This window comes from Silene latifolia, chromosome 11 (genome assembly GCF_048544455.1).
Source record: "Silene latifolia isolate original U9 population chromosome 11, ASM4854445v1, whole genome shotgun sequence".
In the NCBI taxonomy this organism is placed as follows: domain Eukaryota; kingdom Viridiplantae; phylum Streptophyta; class Magnoliopsida; order Caryophyllales; family Caryophyllaceae; genus Silene; species Silene latifolia.
The window spans coordinates 92,490,031-92,503,649 of record NC_133536.1 but is presented as its reverse complement, the minus strand read 5'-3'; the positions used below and the strand labels follow the sequence as shown (position 1 = coordinate 92,503,649).

The 13,619-nt window shown below is 41.0% G+C and overlaps 1 non-coding gene across 1 annotated transcript; it reads left to right on the top strand.

Annotated features, from left to right (window-relative positions):
• Positions 1-9,350: 9,350 nt before the first annotated feature.
• On the top strand, positions 9,351-9,457 carry LOC141616057 (small nucleolar RNA R71). Its single transcript, XR_012530435.1, has one exon. It is a non-coding gene; the product is annotated as a small nucleolar RNA R71 (small nucleolar RNA).
• Positions 9,458-13,619: the final 4,162 nt, after the last annotated feature.

The following is a 13,619-nucleotide window of genomic DNA, read 5'->3' as shown; positions in this document are numbered from 1 at the left end:
GAGCACTTGCGTACTCGGCCGAGTAGGCTCTACTCGGTCGAGTATGGACGATACTCGACCGAGTAGCCTCTGCTAGGTCGAGTATACAATCCTATAAGGTTCATGTTGCAAGTCTGGTCCTTCACCCATTCCTCCCAAAGGTTTCTCTTGGTCAACAGGGTCGGTCAACGTAGTCCTCAAATGTCCTGGGTATTACAGTCTTCCCCCTTAAAAAGAACTTCGTCCCCGAAGTTCAGCCCACACACACCCACTACACGGATTCGCACTGTGACACCATCCACAAACATAAAGGCATACGAGCTCCGGCCATCCATGATACTACCACCACATCACATTACTCAAACAACGATCATACCACCACAGCTATCACGCACAAAATATACAGGAAATAATCCTATCATCGACTCACAGCCAAAATAGGTTCTTATCCCATACCACATGTTTTTCATATACCATTGATACCCGTCGTGAGATGTCAAAAATAAATTTATAATCTCCAACTACAACTATAGCTAGCGGCAGTCGGGTCGAACCACAGAGAGGCAGACGTAATTTCTAGTTGTTTAAATTCGGTCTAAGGTAACAATAAGGTGGGGGTTTGATTGGATTTGGTCTACAACTAATGAGCAATAAAATAAAGTGAACTAAGTAAACGGATGAAATCGAGTATAAAAAGAGGTACTAGGATGGTCGGTTCATTATAGTTTCAGCGGCGGCATACTAAACAGGTCTAAATCAAACACATGAGGTGGGAAATAAAGAGGTCCTCTCGGTCCACTCTTAAGAAATAGCATCTTTCGATCTCGCTATAAGTCCCTAATATCACTAATACCGACTCTCGTCCTGAAAAGTGACTAATAATCTAAACTTTACCTATCTTTCGATCTCAGCACAGTTTTAGTCATTTTAATTGGGGATCTAACAACTTTCCCTATCTTTCGATCTAATTGGTCAGTCATAAATTAAGCATCTAACTGGTCGCATGCATTCGATTCGTTAAATACAACATTAAAATCAATTAAAACGAAAGGTAACCTCACGTGGTCGGTCGATCGACCAGGTATGGCGATCGATCGATCGACACGCGATTTCAGTCCAAATTAATACTACGCTTTACGCCTATAATTCCCCTACATCCTAGCACAATTAATTTAGCTACTCATGCTGAGGGTGATAACAACAACAAAACTAGGGCATAAAAGTACTGAATTCATAATTAAAGCGGTAAGATAAATGATTAACATGCAACGATAAAATTGGCTTGGAATCTAACTAGCAATTCTATACTAACAACGAAATAAAAGTGAATCGAAATAAGGCAGAGGGAATACCGAAATTGCAGAGGAATGATTAAGAATAAGAACGAAATTCCAATGCTAAAACAATGTTCCAAACCCTAATTCTTTGAATGAATAAAACTTAATGTTACTGTGTAAAACTTAGATAAAAATCGGATCCCCCAAACTGGTGTTCTAGGTTACGTTATATAACAAACATACGTAACACTTATTATCAAAACCTAAACTCAATGGGCTTGCGCTTCCCCGGTCTTTTAATTCTCGTCTGGGATAGCAGCTTGGTCGATCGACTAAGCATGGCGGTCGATCGACTGCTCTTCAGTGTACAGTAGCTTCTAGAACCCGTGATTTGGTCGATCGACTGAAGATAGTGGTCGATCGACTGCTTTAGCTGCTACTTGAATTTTATAATCTCGTGGATTTGTCTTTTAGGCCTTGGATTGCGCACCAAGCTCGTTCCTTAAGCAAATACTTCACGTCAAATGCAACGCAGGATACTCGGGGACGGATTTAGCTCGATTTCCGCTGGATTCTTCACATTTCTGCAATAATGTACAAAAATACGGAAGTAGACGGAAATAGGGAGAAATGTAGCATAAACTACATGAATGAGCTCTGAAATGCGTGTAAAATGGGATGTAAAACATCATATAAAAGACACGCATCAAACTTCCCCAAACCAAACCCATGCTTGTCCCCAAGCAAGAACTAGACTCGATCTAATGACCTAATGGAACGAGTTCAATCTCAGAGCGAAATGCAGCATGTAAAGCCTAAACCAATTTAATGCAATAACTAACAATCACTTAGTAATGCGAATCATGCAAACGAGTTATAAAGTCGTTTAAAAACTGCTGAACCGTCAACTGTAGAGACTTATCAAATTGGACTCTCGCGGGTCGCTCATATCACTCATAAGCACTGGTGAATAATGTAAAGATGGAAAGAATTCATTTGTAGTGATACTCACCTAACTACGACCTATAAGAACATGGCTGCAATCTAATATGAAAGTAATCTCTACAACCGTACATATGCATTCCAACCAACAAATGACCATGAGACATGCCGAGGTATATATGGGATATGTGAGGTATGGGTAAGAAGAGGCAAAACATTTATGGAAAAGTGGAGGTACAGGTGATCAAGCTAGTACCCAAACGGAACCATATGGCAACATCCTTCTTCTTGCTCAAAATCAAATGAAACGGTGCTATAACAAGCACTAAACTCACAGTCTCCGATATAACAGTAATCAACTAACTCCCCAATAGATATGAATAATACATGGGAGCAAAAATCGCCATGAGAGAAGGATTTTGAATTATGCGAATTTGATTTCTTTCTTTTTTCTCGAACCTCAGTCGATCGACCTATGATGCCAGTCGATCGACCGCTTAAACAGTACAGAATCTCTTTTTCTTTTTTTTTTTTGAATCATTTTTCACTTCCTTTTTCAACTTTTTAAGTTCTTTTTTCTTTCTTTCTTTCCTTTCTTTTCATTCTCCCAATAACATCTCAAATAAGAGCAAATGCTACCAAAAACTAAGTAACAATCCCAAGAACACGGACTACTAGCTTGACAAAGGACAGGCTAAATGTAGGATGTAGTAAATGGGACAAAAAGGATATTTTTGGCAGTGTGGGGTTCATGGGCAAAACGAATAAAGGGAAACCTCTACCACATGTGTCAACTAACCACAAACCGAATGCATACAGGTATTAAGCAGATTAAGTTCATATTTATGCACATTTAAGTAACATGTCTCATAAGGAGTACTACTCACATCCTAGATAAACTGGTCATGGATGTCACCAGTTATATGCTCTAAATCTCAGAAATATGATGTAGTTTGCCAATTTTCAAAGTCAAGTCTCAAGTTCAGCAAATAATTAACGAAAACTCGTAGATATGCACTTATACGATTCTACTAATAACAAGTTAATCAAGCAAGGCTTAGGCAAAAACAGGTGCAAATGCAATGTCATCATTGAAATACTATAGCTAGGGGGCAGTCAGGTCGAACCACAGAGAGGCAGACGTAATTTCTAGTTATTTAAATTCGGTCTAAGGTAACGATTGTGGGGGTTGAATTGATTTGGTCTATAGGTAAGAGTAATAAAAACAGTAAACTAAATAAACGGATTAAAATAGATAAAGAAGGGGTACTAGGATGGTCGGTTCGTTATAGCTTCGGCGGCAGCATACTAAACAGGTCTAAATCGAACACATGTGAGGCGGGAAACAAAGAGGTCCTCTCGGTCCACTCTTAACAAATAACATCTTTCGATCTCGCTATAAGTCCCTAATATCACTAATACTGACTCTCGTCCTGAAAAGTGACTAACGGTCTAAACTTACCTATCTTTCGATCTCAGCATAGTTTAGTCATTTTAATTGGTGATCTAACAACTGTCCCTATCTCCCGATCTACTGGGTCAGTCATAAATTAAGCATCTAACTGGTCACATGCATTCGATTCGTTAAATACAACATTAAAATCAATTAAAACGAAAGGTAACCTCACGTGGTCAGTCGATCGACCAGGTATGGCAGTCGATCGACTGACACGCGATTTCAGTCCAAATTAATACTACGCCGCCTACGCCATAATTCGTCTACATCATAGCACAATTAATTTAGCTACTCATGCTGAGGGTGATAACAACAACAAAACTAGGGCATAAAAGTACTGAATTCATAATTAAAGCGGTAAGATAATTGATTAACATGCAACGATAAAATTGGCTTGGAATCTAACTAGCAATTCTATACTAACACCGAAATAAAAGTGAATCGAAATAAGGCAGAAGGAATACCGAAATCGAAGAGGAATGATTAAGAATAAAAACAAAATTCCAATGCTAAAACAATGTTCCAAACCCTAATAAAAACTGAATGTTACTGTGTAAAACTTAGATAAAAATCGGATCCCCCAAACTGGTGTTCTAGGTTACGTTATATAACAAACATACGTAACACTTATTATCAAAACCTAAACTCAATGGGCTTGCGCTTCCTCGGTCTTTTAATTCTCGTCTGGGATAGCAGCTTGGTCGATCGACTAAGCATGGCGGTCGATCGACTGCTCTTCGGTGTACAGTAGCTTCTTGAACCCGTGATTTGGTCGATCGACTGAAGGTAGTGGTCGATCGACTGCTTTAGCTGCTACTTGACTTTTATAATCTCTTGGATTTGTCTTTTGGGCCTTGGATTGCGCACCAAGCTCGTTCCTTAAGCAACTACTTCACGTCAAATCCAACGCAGGATACTCGGGGACGGATTTAGCTCGATTTCCGCTGGATTCTTCACATTTCTGCAATAATGTACAAAAATACGGAAGTAGACAGAAATAGAGAGAAATGTAGCATAAACAACATGAATGAGCTCTGAAATGCGTGTAAAATAGGATGTAAAACATCATATAAAAGACACGCATCAAACTTCCCCAAACCAAACCCTTGCTTGTCCCCAAGCAAGAACTAGACTCGATCTAATGACCTAATGGAACGAGTTCAATCTCAGAGCGAAATGCAGCATGTAAAGCCTAAACCAATTTAATGCAATAACTAACAATCACTTAGTAATGCGAATCATGCAAACGAGTTATAAAGTCGTTTAAAAACTGTTGAACCGTCAACTGTAGAGACTTATCAAATTGGACTCTCGCGGGTCGCTCATATCACTCATAAGCACAGGTGAATAATGTAAAGATGGAAAGAATTCATTTGTAGTGATACTCACCTAACTACGACCTATAAGAACATGCCTGCAATCTAATATGAAAGTAATCTCTACAACCGTACATATGCATTTCAACCAACAAATGACCATGACACATGCCGAGGTATATATGGGATATGTGAGGTATGGGTAAGAAGAGGCAAAACATTTATAGAAAAGTGGAGGTACAGGTGATCAAGCTAGTACCCAAACGGAACCATATGGAAACATCCTTCTTCTTGCTCAAAATCAAATGAAACGGGTCTATAACAAGCACAAAACTCACAGTCTCCGATATAACAGTAATCAACTGACTCCCCAATAGATATGAATAATACATGGGAGCAAAAATCGCCATGAGATAAGGATTTTGAATTATGCGAATTTGATTTCTTTCTTTTTTCTCGAACCTCAGTCGATCGACCTATGATGCCAGTCGATCGACCGCTTAAACAGTACAGAATCTCTTTTTCTTTTTTTTTTTCGAATCATTTTTCACTTCCTTTTTTCAACTTTTTCAGTTCTTTTTTCTTTCTTTCTTTCCTTTTTTTCATTCTCCCAATAACATCTCAAATAAGAGCAAATGCTACCAAAAACTAAGTAGCAATCCCAAGAACACGGACTGCTAGCTTGACAAAGGACAGGCTAAATGTAGGATGTAGTAAATGGGACAAAAAGGATATTTTTGGCAGTGTGGGATTCATGGGCAAAACGAATAAAGGGAAACCTCTACCACATGTGTCAACTAACCACAAACCGAATGCATACAGGTATTAAGCAGATTAAGTTCATATTTATGCATATTTAAGTAACATGTCTCATAAGGAGTACTAATCACATCCTAGATAAACTGGTCATGGATGTCACCAGCTATAGGCTCTAAATCTCAGAAATATGATGTAGTTTGCTAATTTTCAAAGTCAAGTCTCAAGTTCAGCAAATAATTAACGAAAGCTCGTAGATATGCACTTATACAATTCTACTAATAACATGTTAATCAAGCAAGGCTTAGGCAAAAACAGGTGCAAATGCAATGTCATCATTGAAATACTACCTTTCCGACTCGACCTATATGCTAAAATAAACGTGCATTTTTTTGAAATTTTTCAATTTTTTTGGTATTTTGTATATATATAGAAATGAAATAACAAATGCAAACTGAAATGCAATAAACATGAAACAGAAATGCAATAAAACATGTGAATGCAATGCAAAACTCTTCCCCAAACCAAATCACACAATGTCCCCATTGTGCAAAATCATGTATAAAGAAGCAAAAGAAAATGGGATTTTGCATAATAAAAACTAAAATTGACATAAAGAAGGACTCGGAAACTCACAAGACTTTAAGCGCAGCAAAAGGAAACCTCCCCAAACCAGCGTGAGCTAGGAGGTTTCAGTAGCCAGCAGTGCCTACTAATAAGTACCTGAAAAGACAAACAAAGTACCACGCATAAATCAAGAAAGCAATGATGAAGCGGTATTATGTGCATAATTGAGAAAAATAAAAGAAATAAATAGTGAAGGAAGATAAAGTGGAGTAGAAAACTCCCTTAGTTCCGCAACTTGACCAAACATAGCAGGAGAGAGGTCGTAAACAGGTACAGCAGTGCAGGCCGGTCGATCGACCACATCTCTCAGTCGATCGACCGAGGTGAAAGGAACAGTAGCTCCTGGAAACTGCAGACCGGTCGATCGACTACATAGCCCAGTCGATCGACTGAAGATACTGCTGTAACTCCCTATTTCCTCGTATTTGCTCAATTACATGAGCTAATGAGGTCTAAAAACCTGCAAATGCACAATAGTACGCGCCCAAAATTGCGCAAAACCCAAAGTAAAGTCTAAAGCGTATAAAATCCTAAGTAAGCAAAATAAAATGCGAAGTTTCGCGCACACAAAAGCAATAAAAAGTGTCTAACAAAAGCAAATAAAATGTTTGGAAAACATGTGATCAACTAGTAGTTGATCAAGAACGGCCACGGAATGGCCCACTTCGTCGGCTTCTGGCTACTAGAGGTAGCCTCAACGGTGCTTATCTTATCAGCTACACCCTTCTTAGCTTCCACGTCCGTATGGCTCAACGGATCAACACTTTCATCATCTCCCCAGTCAATGACCTCTTCTTGCTCATCAAAGTCCAAGTCGGACTCTGTTACTTTGACTGGCTCGTCATAAACTTCCTCATCGGTGGCATAGCTAAGGAAACCAAGACCTCCTCGTGAAATGATTGGCTTCTTCACAGCTAGGGTGACTTGCAGCTCTTCCTTCCCCAAACCAGCTCCTGGAATATCAGAAATAGACAAATCTTCCTCCAATTTGCTCCCAATCTGGGGCGGAGGGGTTACAACAGGAATAGAGATGGGCATATCAGGAAGCACAAAGTACGATTTCTTGTCAGAAACCGCATTACAAGTCCTAGGCCACATGGGGTCCTTTTTCTTAGCAGGTTGGGCAAAGACAATAGAATGCTTGCCTACTTTAAAAGTCAAGGTACCTAGACCGACATCTATGACTGCACCAGCAGTGTGCAGAAATGGCCTACCCAAAATAATGGGAATATGGGCATCCTCAGGCATGTCAAGTACAACGAAGTCGACGGGGAAGAAAAACTTCCCTATTTGGACAGGAATGTCCTCTAAGACTCCTATTGGCTGGACCGCAGATCGGTCAGCCATCTGTACTGTCATGTCAGTCACTGCAAATCGAGTTAGTTTCCGCTTCCTAGCTAGACTCAAAGGCATGACGCTTATACTAGCTCCTAAGTCACATAATGCCTTCTCAATAGAGAAGGTACCTATATTACAAGGAACAGAAACACTACCCGGGTCCTCTAGCTTATGGGGTGAAGTGTTAGAGAAATAAAAGCATGACTCTTTGGTTAATGCGACAGTATGCACATTTTCAAGTGACTTTTTCTTAGACAAGAGTTGTTTCATGAATTTAGTATAGGCAAGCACTTGATTAACTAACTCAAGGAAAGGCACTTGTACATTCAAGCTACGGATAACTTTTTCAAATTTATTGAAAGATACCTGTTCCTTCGTCGGCACTAGTCTTTCCGGATATGGGGCTGTAAGAAGTAGCCTAGCCCTCTCCTCTAAATCGCGCATGTTGGTATCCGTGGACTTAGGCTGGAAGTCCACTACTTTCTCCTTGTTGAAGCTTGAACCCTCTTTAGATCGTCTCAAATGTGAACCATTGATCGACATCGGGTCGTACTTGAGCCGGATCGACCCATCAGACTCTGGGTCTTTCCCAATATTTTCGGACTCGTCGTGCCCCGAAACAAATGATCCCTCAAGTTGTCGGGCATCGGAGGACGAAAAATCTCACTATCAGCAGCGATCTCGGTCGATCGACCAGTGATGTCAGTCGATCGACTGACTTGAACCGGACCAGAAGCTTCTGTAACCCGCACTTCAGTCGATCGACCGGGTATGTCAGTCGATTGACTGATATACCTGGTAGACGCCTTTTTTTTTTTTCCTTTGCTCGTTCCAGCTTTGTTTTGACTCGGTTTCGCCTCATCTTTTGCAGTGGCATCCTTGACCATAGCAGGCCCCTCCAGGGTAGACCCACTCCTTAAAGTTATGGCATTTAGGGTCTCTTTCTGGTCAGTTTGAGTCGGTAAGTGTCCCGGAGCTCGAGTGGTACTCTTGCTAGCCAACTGAGCAATTTGGCTCTCTAGCATTGTCATCCCGGCTTCTCTAGCTTGGGACTCCTTCAGCAATAAGTTCTTCAACTCGGTGAACTCGGAATTTTGGGATTGTTGCTGCTGCGGCACATAGGGAAGTTTTTGATATGGTTGTTTGTGAGGGGGCACATAAGCTTGCTGCTGCTGCTGTTGTGGAGGTTGGGTCGGATTTAGGACATTCTGGCTACTCCACCTCAAGTTGGGGTGGACATTCGGCTCATAGTATGTGTTTGTCTGCCAATAGTGTTGAAAGGCAGCACAAGACTCAAAGGGGGCAGAACAATTCTCTGAGACATGCCCCTCAGCTCCACATCTTCTACAGACGAAAGGACCGTCTGAAACAGCGTTAACATGGTACATCCCTCCTTTAGAAGCTCCTCCCAACTCATATTTGTCAAACCTTGCAGTGAGAGCTTCTAGTGCAGCAACAGAGGAAGATTCAGCAGCCCTCCTCTGGTTTCCTCTCGAATTCCCATATTCAGCCTTATGAGTGGCCAAATCATCGATGATCTTCCACCCCCTAGTCTCTCCCGTGTTTTCAGCAAATCGGCCATTGGCTGCAGCATCCAAAGTAGCCCTATGATCGTCATACAGCCCATTGGAGAACTGGTTGGAAAGACTCCATTTTTCGAACCCATGGCGCGGTATGGTTCGCACCAGTTTCTTGAAACGGACCCATGCTTCATGGAAGTTCTCGTCAGACCCTTGTTTAAAGCTAGTGATCTGAGCTCTAATGGCATTAGTCTTCGAGGCAGAGAAGTACTTTTTGTAGAATGCCAGGGCTAAGGAATTCCAGTCGGTGATCCCATGAGCGGCTCGGTCCAGATCTCTATACCACTCCCTTGCAGCATCACGAAGGGAGAAAATGAACATGGTCTCCTTGATCTGGTCTTGGGTCACACCGGCCGGCGGGGGTATAGAGCAGCAATAATCAATAAAAATCTCCATGTGCTTGGCTGCATCTTCATTTGCGGCTCCCCCCGAATCGGTTTCTCTCAACCAGGTTAATATAGGAAGGCTTTGGCTCGAATTTTCTCGCCTCCCCAGGTAGTTTGAATCCTTTGTAGAGATTCGCAGCTGTCGGCTCTGAGTGACTAGCAATGGTTGCTTCTTCAGCCATGACTGGAATCTCTGGAGAAGTGACTGTCTCGGCTGAAGAAATTGAAGCAGGAGATGTTGTTAGATCTTCCTCGAACAGAACGTTCTCGTAGTAGATTGACAGAGTACTCAGCTCTTCCTCTATCGGTAATACCCTTTGTGATCATCTCAACTCGCGCAAGGATTTCTCGATTTCCGGATTGAATGGTAGTAGTTCACCACCCTGTGACCTGCGCATAAGAAGAAACTACAAAAAGAATATAAGAAAAGTTTAAGGAACGGAAGTCCCTTAAACTAAAGAAAGACTAAATAAAAACAACTAAAAATTAGAACAATTGCCTCCCCGGCAACGGCGCCAAAATTTGATACCCGTCGTGAGGTGTCAAAAATAAATTTATAATCTCCAACTACAAATATAGCTAGCGGCAGTCGGGTCGAACCACAGAGAGGCAGACGTAATTTCTAGTTGTTTAAATTCGGTCTAAGGTAACGATTGTGGGGGTTGAATTGATTTGGTCTATAGCTAAGAGTAATAAAAACAGTAAACTAAATAAACGGATTAAAATAGATAAAGAAGGGGTACTAGGATGGTGGGTTCGTTATAGCTTCTGCGGCAGCATACTAAACAGGTCTAAATCGAACACATGTGAGGCGGGAAACAAAGAGGTCCTCTCGGTCCACTCTTAACAAATAGCATCTTTCGATCTCGCTATAAGTCCCTAATATCACTAATACTGACTCTCGTCCTGAAAAGTGACTAACGGTCTAAACTTACCTATCTTTCGATCTCAGCATAGTTTAGTCATTTTAATTGGTGATCTAACAACTGTCCCTATCTCCCGATCTACTGGGTCAGTCATAAATTAAGCATCTAACTAGTCGCATGCATTCGATTCGTTAAATACAACATTAAAATCAATTAAAACGAAAAGTAACCTCACGTGGTCAGTCGATCGACCAAGTATGGCTGTCGATCGACTGACACGCGATTTCAGTCCAAATTAATACTACGCCGCCTACGCTATAATTCCCCTACATCCTAGCACAATTAATTTAGCTACTCATGCTGAGGGTGATAACAACAACAAAACTAGGGCATAAAAGTACTGAATTCATAATTAAAGCGGTAAGATAAATGATTAACATGCAACGATAAAATTGGCTTGGAATCTAACTAGCAATTCTATACTAACAACGAAATAAAAGTGAATCGAAATAAGGCAGAAGGAATACCGAAATCGCAGAGGAATGATTAAGAATAAGAACGAAATTCCAATGCTAAAACAATGTTCCAAACCCTAATAAAAACTGAATGTTACGGTGTAAAACTTAGATAAAAATCGGATCCCCAAACTGGTGTTCTAGGTTACGTTATATAACAAACATACGTAACACTTATTATCAAAACCTAAACTCAATGGGCTTGCGCTTCCTCGGTCTTTTAATTCTCGTCTGGGATAGCAGCTTGGTCGATCGACTAAGCATGGCGGTCGATCGACTGCTCTTCAGTGTACAGTAGCTTCTGGAACCCGTGATTTGGTCGATCGACTGAAGGTAGTGGTCGATCGACTGCTTTAGCTGCTACTTGACTTTTATAATCTCGTGGATTTGTCTTTTGGGCCTTGGATTGCGCACCAAGCTCGTTCCTTAAGCAAATACTTCACGTCAAATGCAACGCAGGATAATCGGGGACGGATTTAGATCGATTTCCGCTGGATTCTTCACATTTCTGCAATAATGTACAAAAATACGGAAGTAGACGGAAATAGGGAGAAATGTAGCATAAACTACATGAATGAGCTCTGAAATGCGTGTAAAATGGGATGTAAAACATCATGTAAAAGACACGCATCAACCATCTTGGTAAAGGCAGCACGACCACGAAAGTACACGTCCCACACACCCATACTGAATTGTTCAACGCACGTTCATATCACTTAAAATATAACATAGATACAACTTCACAGAAACGTAAATGTGACTTCAATAGCATGTAACATGAATGTAATTTCAAATACTAACATAAATCTGATTTCAAGTATTATAGACATAATTTCATCGTTTGTTTCCGCGACATTACTCTTCCCCTCTTAAAGGAACTTCATCCCCGAAGTTCACCACTTATTACCTTCGGTACCCGCAAAAACACATCCATCCTAACTGTGACATTACTCACAACGGTAAATGACTTTAAATCATGTTACAAAACTTAACCTACGACATTACCTTAATGTGATCCATAACAACAAAAGTGACGGCAATGAAGTATTCCATGTACATCTAAAGGTGTTGTTATCAAATGATAGCAGCTTTATTCATTAACTTGTTATTTTAATCATATACTGACCACCAGTTTCACTCATCCAGTTGGACCTGTTATAACTGTAGCTAAACATTAACACTACGAAAGATTGCATTAAATGACCAACATATATACGTGTAAACTCATGACAGTTACAACACTTTCTTGTTATGCGTTAACATTCCCACATCATATAAAGACTCTTGCAGCACCTTGAACAAGTTAAGTTCGTTCATGTTGACCATGGCAATGTGACTAACCTTCATAAATCGATATACTATCTCAGCACATAAACACCTGCAACGTGATCGTAGTCCATTTTTTTTTTTTTTGGACACTCGATTACGCTAGGTGGCACTATGAAGCACCCACACACTTGGACATACAAATATTCAAATACATCTGACAGTTCGTAAACACACATAAGGTCCCTGTAACAGTACCATTCGGCCGAGTATGAGTGGCTACTCGGTCGAGTAACCTCTACTCGGTCGAGTATAATTGTATACTCGGCCGAGTAAGCTCTACTCGGTCGACTAGTGCCTATACTGGGTCGAGTTATAACAGGCAGAAAGCTATGCAATTTAACATAACGCATCTACGGACTTACCTGCAACCAACTTACGACCACAATTCCAGATAGGACAAAATCATCAAGTCTCCACACTGTAAGTTAAAGTAAATAACGGCCTTATGGCCGAGTACAGTCATCCACAGTAAGTAATAAATCCCAAAAATAAACATCCAACGGAAAAGAAACTAATCCCACACAAAAGAAACTAATCCAAGAAATATAACAAAAGGGTCAAAAGCCAGGACCCTCCTCCATGTTATCGTCACCACCTGCACCAGAAGTACCTGCACCTGAGCTACCCGGTCCTGGAAAGCCCGCTGCTGCTGAGTAATCCCCTCCTAGCTGGCTGCCGTAGTTGGCTCCCCATGGTCCCACGATGCAGCCAAACTCTGTCTCCTCCGGTGGCCTCCAGAAACCAGGATCAACTCCGTAGCTGTGGAAGACTCCCGTGTCCACTCCAGGTCCTCTCCACCAGACAGGTGATGTGGGTGCGATGATGTCGTCGGGTCACGTCCAATCAAAACACAATTTATAACTTCACAAACAACTCTACAATTAGTAAAGAGGCAAGTAAAGGTCGGATCCCAAGGGACGGGAATTGAGATGAGATTTCTATTGAAACTAGTGGTGTTTTAGGGGTGTCACAATTTGGGTTGATGTAGAAGGTCACTAAACTAAATAGCAATGAAAGTAAATAAGCAAGATGAATTAAAAGGGTTGTAAACAATTGATAAAAAGCACTAGGGTGTCATGGGGTCATAGGGGAATCATGGGAATTGGTCATACAAACATGTTCTCAAATTATAAGCAAGCAATTATTGTTGTGATGGATTGAGTTGGGTTATATCTTACAATCCTAGGAAAGTTTGGGTCCCGGAGCCGAATCGATTAGATTGTACAACACCTACAAGTCGACTTAATCTTCC